Genomic DNA, 14,123 nt, shown 5'->3' with positions numbered 1-14,123 from the left:
AGCTCTATTTGCACTAGAGCTGGTAGATCGGGGTGTGGATGAGGGGACTCTCACTCTTTCGAGATCACTGAGTCTCGACCGTAGTGTCGCGATGGTCATGTTTCCGCAATGAAAACATGAGTCATCCACAAGCGCTGCTTTGGCGTGCTCTAAGCCCAAACACGCAAAACAGCGATTGTGCCCATCTAAATCAGACAGCCAGTGACCACAACCAGAAGGGCACGGGCGATGCATCTTTAAAAAGACGTGCCACGCGCTTTGCTCTTTTAGAGAGAAGGAAGATCCCCGCAGATGCTGAAGCGACCAGGGAGAGAACACACACACACTGGCAGATCACTGCTCAGATCGCAGGGAATGTGCACTCGCTGGAACTCGCTGTCACACCAACACCTGGAGGGAAGCTCGTCTCGAAGAGGAATAAAGAGATGATACTCAGGATGGCTTGTGGAGTGAAGGATTAACTTGGCTCCGAAAGCGAAAACATATCTGCATGTTGCCGGCTCACTTCCTTATATACCCACACTGTGGGGCGGAGTTACGCTATGCAAATTCAGCAGACCCATGGCATTTGCTTGCCATTGGCTCGTTTTATTAATATTCGAAGAGGATAGGCTTCTAAGCGAACCCCATTCGTCGTCATTCGACGTAACTCGAAGTGACAACGAAAGGGAACCATAGTTTTAACTATGCCTGATCTAAGGTAAACTTATGAGGAATTACAGAGTATATATTGTGTAATATCTGTGTAGTATTTTACGTTTTTCACTTTCTGTTGCACTTTAGCTAAATTACTGTAAGCATTTATGGCATCTTTTATATGTCTTATTTTAATCATTCCTCTGAACTATTTCTTGTTTATTTTTGTGCATTATATAGGCTATTTATATTATAAAACATTTATGCCAATAAAGTAGTTTGAAGTTAAACCGACTACTACAGTAGCCTACATTGTCAATCTCTGTATCCCATAGTATGCATGCCAACTCCAAAAAGCAAACTCATACCAGTGATAACTTTTATTTCAAAACAAAAATAATTGTGTAAAAGATATATGCACACATACAGATAATCACGTACAGTACATCAACCATACACACACACGTATGAAGAATGAGGTTGCGACTGCTGGACAGAGGAGGTGTTGGTGGAGTTGGCTGGCAATGTGCTTCAGCAAATTTCCCCTATTTATCACAGTAGGAAAAAAAAAATACTATGGATGCTTAACTGTTTGGTTAGTGACATTCTTTAAAATATCTTCCTTTGTGTTCAGCAGAAGAAAGAAAGTCATACAGGTTTGAAACAACTTGAGGGTAAGCAAATGATGACAGAATTTTCATTTTCTTAAAGTGAAACTTTAAGACTAATTTTGAAGTGAACTATCCATTTAAATACTGCTCACACGTCCCCTTTACTTAACACACAGTTGTATGCATTTTTGCAGGGAGGAATGGCAAAGAGCCTTTGAGTTATAAAGTAAACAACAACAAAAAATAGGTGAGAGAGATTAGAGTAATAGTTAGATAATAATTAACACAGCAAAACAAAAATTATATAAATTAAAATAGCAAAAGTGTTACACAGGGAATATAAATGGGGATGACAATGCCAAGGATCTGCAAAGAGAAGGAAGTATAGAGCATCATAATTAACATAAAAAGTTTTATTTTTTTATTACTCTAGTGGAGGGGTGTCCAAACTCAATCCTGGAGGGCCACTGTCCTGCAGTTTATATCCCTCTTGACTCCACACTCCTGCCTGGAAGTTTCTAGTATGTCTGTGACCTTGATTGACTGGTTCAAGTGTGTTTAACTGGGGTTGGAGCTGAACTCTACAGGACAGTGGCCCTCCAGCAGCAGGATTGGACAGTGCATACTGTATAGCAGCAGAAGTATAAGTAACATTATGCAATATATAAAACAAGCCCTACTTTCAATGAGTTTTGCTGAATTTGTATTATTGAATGTAGTTTCATGTTCAATGAAATACATGTATAATAACAATAATATAAAAATAGTTAACATTTAATCAATTTATTCATAGAAAAAATAAATTATCCTACAACATAACTTTGTATATTGTAACTATTAACTATTAAATCTTTAATTTGTTCTCCTGGTTCAGTTTTGCCACAGTATTTATTTTTAAGGGCCATGTTTTAACACTATATCTATATGTAAAGTCACACGATCTTATTTGTATACCACTTCATTTTAACATCACACTAAACGCCACTTCAGAATTAGAACAAAAAACTAGATTATGGAATTAAAGCCAACCATTAATATTTTATAATCCAACAGGTTTTTTATTTGCCTTTTTGTTTGGTCATTCTTTATATTTTTATTGTCTTAAGATGTTCCATATTTTAATAATTTTATATTGTATTTTTAATATTGTATTTGGTCATTTGTATGTTTTGAACTTTTTGTAAGTTCATGTTCTTTTTCTAAATAAAACCTTTATATTTAATTTGTTTGTATTGTCATTTTAGAGAACCTGTTATATTTGAGTTAAAAGAAACCTTTAGACATCATTTTGTTGTCTATTACATGTAGGCTATACGTTCAATGGCTGTCTAACTGATGACTAGTCTATTCTTGGGCTATGGTTAGACGTCTATTAGATTTTCACTGACAGCCCAAATTTAGCCTTGTTTTAGCCTAGACGTCTGGGCTGTGTTTTGACGGCTACTAGACGTCTTTTAGACGCAAAATTGCTTGCTAGGTATGTTCATGACATAACCGACTGTGTTTACGTGAATACTATCCGAAAGATATTCCATATCTCTATATGTTTTGCGCGTGTGGGTGTGGTCACATTAAAACTAATGAGGAAGGATTAGAGAACCTGGATATCTTGTTGGTTTTATACAAATTACTTAAACAGAGAATATTTGTTTTCGTTTTGAATCAGATCATTTAAAACTACACACTTAAATGATTATAAATATATAGAGCTCATAAATGTGTGACAAGTATTCGCTGAGTTTTGTTTATGTTTAGGGACGTGCTCAAGAAAAAAAAAGTTCACGAGACGGAGAGGCAGAAAGCACATCCTGTTTAATTTCTTTATTTTACAAAAGCACAACGTTTTGTTTTGATTGTTAGTGGACACATACAAAAGTAGACATCTCACAGATTCTTTTTTCATATTTATTAAGTCTGTATGACCATATATGACAGAGTATTTTAACCTGTTAGCCTTCACCAGAGCGAGGACGCTCTGAAACGTTTTTTTTTAAAAATAGTTCAAAGTTACTATCAGATTTAATGTTATTACCTTGACAAACTATACATCATTAAAAATATATAAGTCTCACGTTTCAGTATTTGACCACTATTGTATTCTGAGAAACTTATAGTGACAGTTATGTCTTAATTTGTGTCAGGATTTATGTAATGAAAAAATGAGTCGATACCTTTAATGTGAATTATGAGCATCAGCGCGTCCATTCATAAAAAAACTCCGGTGGTGTTGTCATGAGAACGCGTGACAAAACAACGTTCCTCAGGGCTTTTGGCTCAAAAATGTGCAGATTTGGAGAAATATTGATATATTCTCATAGGTTTACATCAGATTTCTATAGACAGGAATAATATTTATTGAATTTATATCAAAATGCGTCCATGTAATCATATGCGCGCTGGATACTCTGATGTACTGTGTTTTCAAACCATACAGAAGACTGAGGGCGCCAGAGATACACAGAATAATCCATATACGGATGCACTGCACATGAAGAAGAGCCCTACCATGTGACCTTCCAGGACGTCACTTACATAAACACAGCTAGCTTTCAGAGATCGTTGTAACATGCAGATAAAGATGTTTTGAAGACAATAAACATGATTGCAATGATATTTGATTTACCTGTGTTCTTCGAGCCATGTCAGGTATTTTTATAATAATAGATTATATGTATAATGTAATGCTAATCTATATAGACTTTACAATAGTGCAGAATAACATAAACTCATTTATTTTCTGTCTGATTTTCTTTTCTGAAGCCAAATAAGCTCATAGAAGATTATTTAAAACACTCGACTTGCGTTTTAAAGTAAGTTTGGAGCACAAACACGGTTTTAATCTCATAAATTGTCGTGTATTGATGGTGTGCTAAGCTAACATGCTAGCTAGCTCTCTAGTTGCACCTGCCATCTAGCTGTTATTTTTTATGATTTTTTTTCTAAATCGGAATGCTTACTGAAATATTTATTTATTTAAGAAAGGCATTTGATACAGTTATAAATGTGAAAGGTGAGAACTATGAAAGAAATTAGGGGGTGAAACGGCGTGAATGGCCAAATCGTTAGCCATTATAATGGAGACAAGGGAAAATAATATTTATGGCCATAAGCCGGCTGGAGAGGTGTGAATGAGTGCAGGAGAGACTGACACTGAATGGGGCTCGTTTGCACCACAAAAAAATAGAGACAATAGACTGAATAGATGCTAATAGATGACAATAAACACAAGTTTGCATTTTAGAGTCAATTCAAAATAAAGTCATTTGAGATGATCTTGAAAAACATTTAACAAAATGCAGAGTTTTAGACTTATCACCTTCAAATTTTAAATATAACATGGTCAGACATGTGGCTTTAGCTGGAGTGCATTTCTAGAGTGCTGACGGGCCAACTTCAATTTAATTTTCATGAAGATGTTTCATAAAAATAAATTTCTAATAACTTACACAACTTTGAAGCTATTCATAATTTTTTTTTCATTATGACAATAATTCATTCTACATTTCCAATAAAGTGCCAGGTGTCAGCTTTCAAATGAGATCATGCTTGTGCTTTTAGGACAAAGGGTCAATTAACTGAATCTGTTTTAGGTTCAGAATGCAATTTCTGGGGATTTTTCAAAAATGGCGCTGAAGGCTAACAGGTTAAGTTTATTTAGCTGCTATGTAAAAAAAATCGTGCAAATCACGCCGGCGTGATTGCCGACCCCAGAGGGTTAAACAGGGTGTGCTTTCTGCCTCTCCGTCTTGTGAACTTTTTTTTCTTGAGCACGTCTCTAAACATAAACAAAACTCAGCGAATACTTGTCACACATTTGTGAGCTCTATATATTTATAATAATTTAAGTGTGTAGTTTTAAATGATCTGATTCAAAACGAAAACAAATATTCTCTGTTTAAGTAATTTGTATAAAACCAACAAGATATCCAAGTTCTCTAACCTTTGCTCATTAGTTTTAATGTGACCACACCCACACGCGCAAAACATATAGAGATGCAAATCGTCCATGCGTTGAGCGAACGTGCCCATTATCTCAACAACAAAGCGCCGCCAAACTTTATCAGTCCTCTGCTGTTCGTCGAGTTTGGAAGACACGCTGTGAGATTACTGGATTTACATCAGAAGAAGAAGAAGAACGCGATTTGAAGACAAGAAAGATTTTAAGGTAAGAAATAATTCTGACTTATATTAGTTAGTATTGTTGCATACACTTCACATTGCAGTCGAACTGTTGCTCGATGCTTCAGTGAATGTTCTCAGTCGCATTGTGTTTGAAATAGAGGATGGATATACCCGACCCGAGCCCACATCAGAGCGACATTGAACATTTTACATTTAAAACAGCTTATTATATAGATAGCCAATGTGCCTGATGCTTTCACTTGATGCAAATGTTCGTTTTTGTGATTAAAATACATGTAAAATATTAGGCTACCATAACATCTGTCTTCCTGTGTGCGGAAATTTGTTTATGTAGCCGTGACAACGACGTGGATGTGCGCCTGTGTTGAGAGCCTTGTTGCTCTGCGCGCTGATGCACTCATCTGTAGACATTCCGAATGCTTTCCACACAAACAAACGTACATGTGTAATTAGTATGAGAAAAACATATATTTATGCCTGTCGGACGCGGGCCGGGCTCGGACAGAAAAATTTGTCCCGATCCGCAAAACGCACCAAACATAGGCTTCATGTTTTTACTCCAATCTCATTTCATAACGTCATATCGATGTAAACATTTGAAGTAACATGATAATAAAATATATTTTTCTCTAGTGTAGTGTTACTAAAGTCTTCCTTTTTAACGATGCCTGCTATAGCCTACTATTGTTATTATTTTATGCAGCCCTGCACGTATGCCTACAAGGCACAAGGCATTATATATATATATATATGTGTGTGTGTGTGTGTGTGTGTGTGTGTGTGTGTGTGTGTATTTTATACATTTTAAAAAGCAATTTTAACCAGAACAAATCTAAAATGTATTCCCAAAATCGTGCAGCCCTAGTTTCTCTTGATATCAGCATGTTCACAGCTTTTTTTTCTTTTTTTTAGGTATAGTCCTGCTGACTTCAACATGAGCAAAAATCAAACACCTTGGAAATGACAGGTATGCACTATGTTTCAGGAATGGCACAAAGATGTGTGACTGGTTAAGTTTCTGTCTTTAGTTCAGTGTGTTAAATAATGTGTTTTTTTGCCATTTGTTGTGTATCTTTGGAGTATTGTGTTGTAAATAAATCCAAACAATCAAAAAGCCATTCTTTTTAAAATCTCCTCATTCTTTGTTCAAAGTTCCTCATAGGCCCTGCGAGCTCCTAATAGGGCCATTATGGGAGGCTCTTTGTCTTTCTCAGGTGTGAAACACTCAATATTCATGGTGGTTAACGCCTACTCGCATAAAGCTTTCTTACACAAGACATGTCTTACAAATTTTAAATCAATATATTGTCTTATCTGAATGAGTAGTCAAGGTGATTTTCACATAGTTTTGGAGCAAATATTCTAGGCTACGTGATACAATTTTCAAAAGTCTTGTAAAGAAATAATCAGTTTGGGTTTCATGACCTCATTTCAGTTACTTTTTTTGTCATATTCACAAACCACGAATAAATGTTATTATCTCAAAACTACAAACTTTTACATACATGCTGCTGACATATTATTGTAGCAGTATTCTGAAGTTTCTTAAGTGCTGGTTAAATAGTAATCACTGTGGGGCATCGATGAGAATGCACAAAGTTCCTTTTAATGGCTTTTATTTGATGGCTCAACATGTTCAAGTTGTGTGTGGTTACTATAAAAGAATAACAACATTGCCATCAGTTACAAGTATGACAAACATCAAACATTAACACAATGATGCATATAACAAGCAGGTTTCACCAGATTTAAAAGAGTTAAACAACAGATCTAAATCCTCAAGTGCCCAATTGCAAGCAATATACAATATCAACATTCAAATACATACAACAACATTATCATCCATGTATAAAGATAAAAAGGTACCCACCAAACAATCTATACACATCATCATCATCATCATACAATCAACAATATATATATAATACAAAACTATCAACTTACATTTGATGCACGCACACAATCCACATATCAAAAACCCCAGTCAAGGCCATCACTGTCCATAGGCCTCAAACACCATTCAATGGCTTCCACCATGTCCATGTGCTCAAAGAGGAAGTAGGGTGACAGATATTTGAAGGAACTTTCAGTATCGCGCTCTACTGGCTCATTTCCTTCAGAACAAGCAGAGTTTGTGCTGAATGCAGTGTAATAAGATTTTAGCCATGAAAATGTCACAAGTATCACTGCAAAAAATACTTAATTAATTAGTATTTTTGTTTTGTTTCCAGTCCAAATATCGAAAAATTCTTAAACCAAGAAGCGTTTACTAGAGAAGTAAAATGACATAAGAAATTCTATTTTGTTTTAAGATAAAAAGAAAGTAATTTAAGTAATTTTTGCTTAAAACGAGCAAAATTATCTGGCAATGGGGTAAGAAAAAAATTCTTGGTTTCCATTTAAATTAAGATTTTTTTTCTTGTTTTCCATTCAAATTCAGATTTTTTTTGCTTACCCCATTGGCAGATAATTTTGCTCGTTTTAAGCAAAAATTACTTAAATTACTTTCTTTTTATCTTAAAACAAAATAGAATTTCTTATGTCATTTTACTCATCTAGTAAATGCTTCTTGATTTAATAATTTTTTAGATATTTGGACTAGAAACAAAACAAAAATACTAAGTAAGAAAAGCATTTTTTGAATAGAAATAAGCACAAATGTCAGAGCATGTCAGAACACCTCCAGGACCCAGAAAACACCTCAGACCCCAGAGGGTTAATATCACCAATTCATCTTTGTCATTAGGATACAAAAACTTAAGCTGGCTATTAATAAACCTCTTATTAAAAAAAAATGCAACTTGATCCTACAGAATTAGTCAATTATAGGCCGATAATTAGTCAAGAAAAGGCTGCATCATCTTCTGTTTAATGGCGGATTATATCTTTACGATATATATACCGCCATCTACTGGACTATTACACAGGAGTGTAAAATTACTCCAGACTCAGTTCACTGCTTCCGCAGGTCCCCCAAGGTCTGGAATCGGTCCTTCTCCACAATCTTCCTCAGGGTCCGGTCACCTCTTCTCGTTGTGCAGCGTTTTTTGACACAATTTTTCCTTCCCACAGACTTCCCACTGAGGTCCCTTGATACAGCACTCTGGGAACAGCCTATTCGTTCAGAAATTTCTTTCTGTCTTACCCTCTTGTTTGAGGGTGTCAATGATGGCCTTCTGGACAGCAGTCAGGTCAGCAGTCTTACCCATGATTGCGGTTTTGAGTAGTGAAACAGGCTGGGAGTTTTTAAAAGCCTCAGGCATCTTTTGCATGTGTTTAGAGTTAATTAGTTGATTCAGATGATTAGGTTAATAGCTCTTTTAGAGAACCTTTTCATGATATGCTAATTTTTTGAGATAGGAATTTTGGGTTTTCATGAGCTGTATGCCAAAATCATCAGTATTAAAACAATAAAAGACCTGAAATATTTCAGTTGGTGTGCAATGAATCTAAAATATATGAAAGTTTAATTTTTATCATTACATTATGGAAAATAATGAACTTTATCACAATATGCTAATTTTTTGAGAAGGACCTGTACATCCCTTCCTCCACTCAACAGTCTCTCTCACTATACACAAAAAATCTTTTCAACAGCCTCCTAAGACTGAAACTTAATTAATCATAGTCTAGAACCCTTAATAGATCACAAATGTTAATATACAAATGTTTAACTCAAATTAGACCAGTTACAACAATCTAAAATACATTATGCTATGAGCATTTCTAAGGGTATCTTTAATTTGAGTACTTGTATAAATTCTCAATTCACCTAACCTTTGTTGTCCAGACTCTACAAAACTGTCTTAATCTTTAGTCACCACCATGTCTAATGATCTTCAGGAGTTAAAACCATCTTATAGGCATATTAGTTCAAAATCAACACTTCTATATTTGTCCTTGCCCATAAGCCAACCAACATAATGTTCCTGATATAAATTAATAAGGTTTGTTACTGTCTCCCCAACAAATAATGACAATCACCTCATGGTCTCAGCTGGCTCTTGAAAGCACATTTACCATTAGCTCTAAAATAAAATCTATAATTTCCATCAGGGTGATGTCCCCTGGCATAGTTGCAGACTTGTCACAATTGAAAAAAAGCCATACAGTTAATGTGTTTTTTTTTCTGGTGAGTGATATAGAGGAACTCACATTTTCTGAGTCAGACCGCCGTAACTCCTCACAGCGCATCTCACCTCTCAATGCTCTGCTGACCCCAGTGGCCTCCAGTAATCAGCGCTCAAATCTCATACCTTTCTCACATAACACCTCCATCCGGAGATGCCGAGTGTTTGTGACCCCCTGCGTTGGGCTGTCCCCTGACCAGGAAAATCATCCTGTCATTGAGTAGCCACTCGTACACACTGGTAACCGCTCTTTCCCATCACACAATCAGTTTTCTTCCACAGAACTCAGCTGTTTTCTGGAGCTTAGGAAAGGCACGTTCAAGAGTCACCTCCATCTGGACTGCCTAATAGTGTTAAGGGAGACAGGTTCATAACAACAGTATTTAATCACAAATCTGTTAGACCTGTCTGAATCAACAAAATCTCAGTGAACTTTATTCACATCCGTCTATTCAGTGTACATCTATAGCCATGGTCATTGGTCCTGTGTCATGGTGAAGGCTAAGATCAGACAAAGACGTTACTGGTCCTAAAATAACAAGTAAAAAAAAAAAAAGTAACTTCTGTCATTTAAGGTCTACATTATTATTTTAAAGACTTCTTTAAAGTCATTTAGTTTTACAATCTTAAATATTTAAGTACAAATTGCCCTCTGAATGGCAATGATTTCCTTTAACATGATTTCGTGTGTCTATAATTTTCAACTGAAACACTGTGCTTTACCATAAATAGCTTATTATCATGACAGGCTAAGATAACAGCTTTCTGACATTGAATGAGAGAGAGACTCTGAGGCCTTCAGGACTGGTACACTGTTTCTCATACTAAACATTCTCAACTTTATCTACTTTATCTTTTAACTCTAGCCTAGCTTAAGGCATCTTTGCCAGAAATTACATACGTTTTCAATATTAAAATAATTTTATAGTTGTCTTTTGCCCATACATCAGGGAATTTGAGTCTGTCACACTGGCAGTTTTAGCCAAGTCCCAAGCTTATCTTTTGAAACCAAAACATCAGCTTCTAGTTCCTTCATGGTCAACACTACCAAGCCTATTTTTTAAAGCAGATCCCTTTCTATGCATTTTTGCATTTAGCAACTGTTAACCCTTAAAGCTACTGCTTCTGCTTATTTGATCTTAAATACAAATAGTTATTCTAGTTCTCAATAACGTTTCATTAAAAAAACATCTACATTTTAGTTGTCAGGTTCTCAATTACCATAATTACCATATTTTCCCTTCTAGGGGTTTACCAATCTGCAATTAGGATCTTCCAAAACCTTTTTTTAAGCGTTTCATTAAAAGACAATCATCTTTTTAGTTACCAGTATTTTACAAATATTTTTCTTATCTGTAATTTTATATTTACTGGTACTTTAGTTCTTTTCCTTTTTAAAAGGATTTCCTTACGACATCTTTCAACTTTCTTTTCTCTTTCAATCTTCTTACGACTTCCATCTATCAACTTTCTTTTCTCTTCTCACTTACTTGCACTTTTCACTTTCCTTAGCACTGCATTCACATTCTTAGTTCTTTCTCAGACGAAAACTTTAATATCGTCATTCAAATACTGTTCTACTTTCAAACCCACATTAATACACGTCACTTTCACATTACTACTTTCTTTTACACCTTTCTGGGTGGGCATTTACAGTTACTGCTAAATGACCCAGCTGACCACAAAAAAAAAAAAACACTCTCTGTCCCCTTGCCTATAGTTCGATCACCGTGAGCTTTCTAACAGCTCCAGCTTACTGCACACCCTTGAAGCAGTGTGTCCCAACCAGGAATGCAAACAAAGCTGATAAGCAGTTCTCTGTATTCTTTTACAGTCTACCAGTGGCGGATTCAATCACAATAGCCAAATCATTTTCAATATTATTATTGGCAGAACATTCATTTTCATAAGCTGCACGGAAATGCATACATTGTTTCTAAGTTGTTTTCACAAGGCTTCTGTTTAACTTTAACACTTGTCCAGAGAAAATTATCCCCGACCCATAATTTCCTTTATAAAACAGACAATGTCTTTTTCCTTCAATGACTTAATATCAACAAATGATCCGTCATTGTACATTATTGATTTCCAAAATCTGTCTTTACATCTCTCTAATTCGGTATTATCATCAACAACACTGATTACCATAGCAAGTACACATTTAACATCCGGAAGCCGGGCTGAATAAGCACGCGCTGTTGCTGTACTCCCAGCATAGCTGGGTCCAAAAGACAATGGTTGTCAAACCAAAAATAAACATAATTTCAATCATTATTTTACCACTAAAATATAGAATTCTTCCCCATTTTGCTTAATGAAACATTCATTATCTTTATATCATGTTGATCCCTTTCAACTTACTTTGACTTTAACTTGGCGATCATAAATAGTTCCATACATTTTATCAGAAATGTTATTTTCATAACATACATTTTTAGTTGTTTTCTTCTCAAAATGGTTAGTCTGCAGATTCAACAAGTATTATCATTACTGTCTCTGTCCCACTTATCTCTACTGTTTTTACAGAAACCAAAAATATCATATTACTCATATCTCAATACTTCACAAATACAGCCTTATTGCTGCTTGCTACTTCAACTCTTGTTACAAAAAAAATCTTCTGACATCTAATGTCTTGAAAAATAAAAACCCTTTTATCAGTTATATTCAATCTTACTATATGGAAATACATTCTACATCGACTCCATTCTCTTTTATCTGCTTCAAGCCAACAACTCATCGTCTTTTCACATTTTTACACACGTTGACCGCAGACACAACAACTTTTGTTTCTCACTGCTCTGTTCAACTGATTCCCGCACCATCTTTAATCTTGTGGTGCTCAATATCATACATTTCTGCCCTTAATTTTTATCTCATTTGACAAAACACCGGTGTACCAAAATTTCGCAAGCTTGCTTTTGAGACATCCCCATACTGGCTGTTTTCTGTTCTCTGTGGATTTCTCTTCAATGCACGTTTTCCTGATCTGTTAGGCGTCCCACACAAACCCGATTTTTCTTTTAACCCAAATCGGTCGGGTTGCACTTAGTGCCCTCCTAATTATGGTTCACCAAAAAATCTGTTATGATTGTTTTGGTTTCCCCTAATTAGCCTCAGCACCCAAAAATAACTTGCTCCGTGGTGGAACAATTAATTTTCAGGTTACCTATCTGTTTGAAATTTCTTGATCTGTCACAGTTCTCAATTAATCCCAGATTATTTATCTGCTTTAAATTTATTGATCTGTCACAGACCTCAATTAATCTCAGATTATATTCCCTCGTATCTGTTTGAAATTTCTTGATCTATATATAGATCTCAATTAATCTCAGATTACGTACCATAGAAACAGCCCTCAGCCAATATGGTTAAATTTCACTCTTCCCCCAATTAAACCGAATCTAAATTACCCTTACCAGAGACGTTGTTTCATGCCACTTGCGGGTTTTTTAGATCCCAGTAGTCGATTCTCCCGGCCCTGATATCGGTCAGCCTCTCTCTCTCAAGTTTACGAGGTAGAGCTGGACCTTACTCAGTCCAGGTGGCCAAACACCGTCCGATCTCAGGTCCAGGAGGCACGTCCAAGAAATCCCACTTCTGACACCATATTGTTGTGGCAAAAATTCAATAAACAAACATCACTGCGTAAGAGATACTCAGAGTCAAATTATAAAAAGAGAAGTATTTATTCTTGCAAGAATAGGAGCAGTCTAATACACAGTTGTTACCCTGTGTAGAAGAGTGACACACCCTCGGACAGACTCAACTAGCTTTTATCTCAGTTTCAAGGCCTTCTTCCCCCCAGAGCCTTCCTCCCAGTAGTTTTCCATCCAGTAGTTTTCCATAGATAAGGAAGCCAGAACACTAGTTTAGATTCGTCACTAGTTGGCCCACTAAGCCCCCCCCTGCACCAAAAGGCCTTCTGACATCTAGGTCAGAGGTCCTTGTTCGTCTGTTCTCTGGAGTGTCTCCCCCTTCTGCCTCCCCAGGTACATAAACAGAATCTTCTCTCACTACAAGTGAGAGACACACATGTGACATTCTTTGAATCATCTATATTTTACTAAAGATCAATGAATATCATAAAATTGCCACCACACATTGAAATTCGGTACATCAGCCAGGACAATATTTACAAGACGCTGAAAAGTTGCTGGAGCGTTTCTGAGTCCGAAGGCCATCGCTGTGTACTGAAGGAAACTATCTGGGGTGACAAATGCTGAAATTTCTGATGCTTGTGGAGTGAGTGGTACCTGCCAGTACCCTTTAAGCATATCCAATATTATCGATACAGTCCTCCATTCGCGGTAAAGGATAACTGTCTGGCACTGTTACGGCGTTCACCTTACGGAAATCGTTGCAGAATCTAAACGTGCCATCAGGTTTAGGAACGAGAAGACGTGGAGAACTCCAGGGACTAAAACTAGGTCTGGCCAAATCATTCTCCAGCAAATAACTCACTTCCTGACGCATAATAGATTTCTTAACTGCATTTACGCGATAAGCATGTTGCTTAATAGGACGAGCACCATTTACAACAATATCATGCTGCAAGACATTAGTTTGTTTAGGAACATCACTAAACAGACAGTTAAAATCA

This window comes from Phoxinus phoxinus, assembly GCF_949152265.1.
Source record: "Phoxinus phoxinus genome assembly, chromosome: 9".
In the NCBI taxonomy this organism is placed as follows: domain Eukaryota; kingdom Metazoa; phylum Chordata; class Actinopteri; order Cypriniformes; family Leuciscidae; genus Phoxinus; species Phoxinus phoxinus.
Note: the sequence above shows the minus strand (reverse complement) of the source record.